Source organism: Aegilops tauschii, chromosome 6 (assembly GCF_002575655.3).
Source record: "Aegilops tauschii subsp. strangulata cultivar AL8/78 chromosome 6, Aet v6.0, whole genome shotgun sequence".
Classification (NCBI taxonomy): Eukaryota; Viridiplantae; Streptophyta; class Magnoliopsida; order Poales; family Poaceae; genus Aegilops; species Aegilops tauschii.
This window is the reverse complement of record NC_053040.3, coordinates 437,132,239-437,137,322: the sequence shown is the minus strand read 5'-3', so window position 1 is coordinate 437,137,322 and position 5,084 is coordinate 437,132,239.

Sequence of the window (5,084 nt, the reverse complement as noted above, 5' to 3'; positions counted from 1 at the left end):
TTTCCCCTTTCCTTGGGCCTGGCTGTCCTCTAGTTGGGCTCAGATCCAAGGCCCAATTCTCCAAATTATCATCAGTAATAATCCTTCTCATTGGTTGTTTTTTGTGATTCTACTGCCAATGGAAGTATTGATCTCACAATTAGGAATAACCAGGATATCAGTGTCTAAACCTATCTCTGACCAAAAATTTGGTATATCACTTTTCTTCCTCATTTTTCCATAACCAAAGCACCATCTATAATATCTCTATTGATTTTAATATTCTCTGCAACCACCTTTTCCCCAACCTCATTAGAACTTTTTTTGTTCTGATTATGATCATGTACATTGTCCATATCATCTATTTTCACTTTTTTCTTTTTCATATTTTCTTGCTGCCTTTACTATGACAAATAGTCATTTCGCTTTGGCATGTATTCAGCAAGTATTTTTGGGGAATGGTAATCTTACCTCTCGGATCTGATGAGGTGCCGTCCTCCTCCCAGAATCCTCCCCAGCCAGCAGCCAGAAGTGGTTGCCAGTGGGGGAGAAGCCTAGTCCTCCGCCGCGAACCTGGCCGCCTCCTGAAGACGCGGCGACCTGCGGAGGAAGCGCGGGGTGTAGTTCTTCTCCTTTATCTTCTTCTCTCCTCCTCGCTTCTCCACCACCTGACTCGAGCTAGCTCCCAGATCCATCTGATCCTCCTCCGAATCTGACTCGCTGTCGTTGATCTGAATGGGCACCCAACGAGTCCCCGGAGTGGGGATGGCCATCACCGCCCCCACCACGAACTCCTCCGGGCCGGTGGGGAAGCGGCGTCGCGGGCGGAACGCCCACCACTTCTGTCTCTGCGCCAGGTCGCCACCTTCTCTCTCCTCCATGGCCCATACCAGAGCGGCCAGCGAGCTCATCGGCGCACCAGATGGGGTGGTCATCCCATTCGGAGTGAGCCGCTCGTCTTCCTCCACCGTCAGGTTTCTGAAGACGCGCTTCGCCGCGCGTCGCATCTCCTTCCTGGTTGAGAACCAGGATACAACCTCCCTCGCCTTCTCCAGCTTCACCTTGTCTCCGCTCGCGAGCTCCACCATAGCACGCTCCATCTTCATCCTCCAATAGGCCATGGTCGCCGGAGTCGCGCGCCCGCGCTCTGGATGTGGATGCGATGGGTCGGGGTGGTTGGGGATTTTTGGCGTAGGTTGTGTCGACTCACCTCCGAGGGTGGGGGATTTATTTCCCACCTCCCCCTCGCATTCATGGCGGTCGCCTCCCTCGGAATTCCCCCCGCCGCCCCCAATTTCCAACCCCGCCGCGTCTCCAACCCGGGCCACGTGGCACGGCATCCAAATTATCGAGCTCGATGAAATTTCCTCCCGATCTCGCAACCCTCGACTGTCAACAATCCTTCCCTCCTCATCAATCAACAGGATTCTCCAAATCGTACCTTGGATGAGGAGAATTCCCCTCCGGTAGCATAGGATCCCTGCCTATAGAAGATTTGGGATGTACATGACCGGCCAGCTCTCATCGTCTCGATCTCCATCCGCCGGGGGATCGCCGTTGCGATCGAGCGCGTTGGCGTCGACCTTCTCCGGGAGATCGATCTCCCCCTCGTCGCCTCTCCGATCGCCTTTCTGGTCACCGTCCGAGTCGCGTGACGCGTCAGCCATCTTGTCAATAGTCGTTCAGTTGCAAAATAAATAAGTATAATAAATAAACAATAGAAAAGGTCAACCTCCACCTGTTTCCCCGTGATGAAGCGGAGGTCGCCACCGCCCTCAGCTCTGTCGTGGGCTCTCGCGGCATTGCAGCACCGCCGTATTCGTGCGGTCGTGCCACACGCCGGTGCGCTCACGGCACACTACGCCTGGGTCGCCCCACAACGCCCATCACCGAGTGTGCCGCACCTTTGTTGTGGTTGCCGCTCAGACCATCGTAACATTTTTCGTCGTCGGTCGCAGTTCTCCTCACAGAGTCGCAACTTTCGGGGGCGCCGGTCGCAAACTTCCTTCCGTGCATGTTGTAGTTTTTTCGGTCACTGGTCGAAGCTTTCGCCGTTGCTGGTCGCTGCTTTTTCCCGGGTGGGCGGTGGTCAGTCATGGCACCGCCGTCGACGGTTGCAGTTTTTGTTGTTGCCGATGTAAGGCCTCAGCCAAATCCACCGGCCGCTACGTCTGGGCGGGATCTAGACTTTCTTCACAGACCAGCACCTGTTTTTTCTGCACACTTTATCCTCACACGTGCACAACCCAACTAGAGCGAGTGGATGGAGCGAATGAGCATGAAGGGGCAGCCCAAACCCATGATTTCGAGAAACCCGGAGAACAAGTCCACATCCCGGATCAAGATGTAGATCAAAGTCATGAATTTTCTACAGATGCATCAGAATATTTGAGATGAACAGGTGCGCGTTGTAACCCCCCGAGAATCATGCTAAAGTAACTCCACACTACTGATGCCAAGTCACCCTTCTTACTAAACTAAATTGCCCCTTGATTGAAAACCAATTCAATTTCAAAATTAAATTTGCAAGTCAAATATTTACAATTTCAAAAATGCAAACAGAATAGTTCATAATTTGGCAAATAATCCCTAAGTATTTATCATGTAGAAACCTGTTGGGGATCGTAGCAGAATTTTAAAATTTCCTACGCATCACCAAGATCCATCTATGGAGTATACTAGCAACGAGGGGAAAGGAGTGCATCTACATACCCTTGTGGATCGTGAGCGGAAGCGTTTCAATGAACGGGGTTGATGGAGTCGTACTCGCCGTGATCCAAATCACCGATGACCGAGTGCCAAACGGACGGCACCTCCGCGTTCAACACACGTACGGAGTAGCGACGTCTCCTCCTTCTTGATCCAGCAAGGGGGAAGGAGAGGTTGATGGAGATCCAGCAGCACGACGGCGTGGTGGTGGAAGTAGCGGGGATCTCGGCAGGGCTTCGCCAAGCTTCTGCGAGAGGGAGAGGTGTTGCAGGGGGAGAGGGAGGCGCCAGGGGCTGTCTTGCTGCTGCCCTCCCCCCCACTATATATAGGCCCCCTGGGGGGGCGCCGGCCCTGGATCCCATCTACAAGGGGGGGCGGCGGCCAGGGGGAAACTTGCCCCCCAAGTCACGTGGGGCGCCCCCCACCCCTAGGGTTTCCAACCCTAGGCGCAGGAGGGCCCATGGGGGCGCCCCAGCCCACTAGGGGCTGGTTCCCTTCCCACTTCAGCCCATGGGGCCCTCCGGGATAGGTGGCCCCACCCGGTGGACCCTCGGGACCCTTCCGGTGGTCCCGGTACAATACCGGTGACCCCCGAAACTTTCCCGGTGGCCGAAACTTGACTTCCTATATATAATTCTTCACCTCCGGACCATTCCGGAACTCCTCGTGACATCCGGGATCTCATCCGGCACTCCGAACAACTTTCGGGTTTCCGCATACTAATATCTCTACAACCCTAGCGTCACCGAACCTTAAGTGTGTAGACCCTACGGGTTCGGGAGACATGCAGACATGACCGAGACGCCTCTCCGGTCAATAACCAACAACGGGATCTGGATACCCATGTTGGCTCCCACATGTTCCACGATGATCTCATCGGATGAACCACGATGTCGAGGATTCAATCAATCCCGTATACAATTCCCTTTGTCAATCGGTACGTTACTTGCCCGAGATTCGATCGTCGGTATCCCAATACCTTGTTCAATCTCGTTACCGGCAAGTCACTTTACTCGTACCGTAATGCATGATCCTGTGGCCAACTCCTTAGTCACATTGAGCTCATTATGATGATGCATTACCGAGTGGGCCCAGAGATACCTCTCCGTCATACGGAGTGACAAATCCCAGTCTCGATCCGTGCCAACCCAACAGACACTTTCGGAGATACCCGTAGTGCACCTTTATAGTCACCCAGTTACGTTGTGACGTTTGGTACACCCAAAGCACTCCTACGGTATCCGGGAGTTGCACGATCTCATGGTCTAAGGAAATGATACTTGACATTGGAAAAGCTTTAGCAAACGAACTACACGATCTTTTGTGCTATGCTTAGGATTGGGTCTTGTCCATCACATCATTCTCCTAATGATGTGATCCCGTTATCAACGACATCCAATGTCCATGGTCAGGAAACCGTAACCATCTATTGATCAACGAGCTAGTCAACTAGAGGCTTACTAGGGACATGGTGTTGTCTATGTATCCACACATGTATCTGAGTTTCCTACCAATACAATTTTAGCATGGATAATAAACGATTATCATGAACAAGGAAATATAATAATAACCAATTTATTATTGCCTCTAGGGCATATTTCCAACAAAACCAACCTCATTTGACTTCCCATTTTGCCCCTAGAAAATCAAATCGAGGAACAACAGCACTTTTTCAGCCCTTTTAAATTGCAAACATAAATTAAATGAATTCCGTTTGTCCCCAAACTTTTTGTGCCACCTAATAATAATATACTTGATTTTTGTGCAAAGTTTCATAGTTAACAAAAATTATTTGGTAACCAAAATAAAAAGAAAACCGAAGGGAAACAAAAAAAGGAAAAGAAATAAAGAAGTGCAACAGCCTACTGTGCACTTCGGCCTGGTTGCTACAGGCTGGCCCGGCCCAACGTGGCTGGCCTTTCCCCTACCTTCCGCCAGCGACACGGAAGGGGCCGACCGCCATGGCCAAACCGTCTGTTCTCCCTCGCCACTTCAGCACTGTGGGATGGATAAGGTGACTGCCACACACCCTCGTTCCCCTCTCTAACCCTAGCCGCGGTCCTCCCCCTCGCGCCTCCCTCGCTTCAGTTTGAGCTCGCCCGAGTGCATCCGTCGCCGCGCCCTCGCCGCGCCCTCGCCGTGCACTGATATGTCACCAACGTATCTATAAATTTTATTGTTCCATGCTGTTATATTATCACTCTTGGATGTTTAACAATCATTTTATAGCATTTTTGGGACTAACCTATTGATATAGTGCCTAGTGCCAGTTGCTGTTTTTTTGCTTGTTTTAACTTTGCAGAATATCAGTACCAAACGGAGTCCAAACGCAGCAAAACTTTTTGAAGATTTTTTCTGGATCAGAAGACACCCAGTGGGCCAAAGAAGTACCAGAG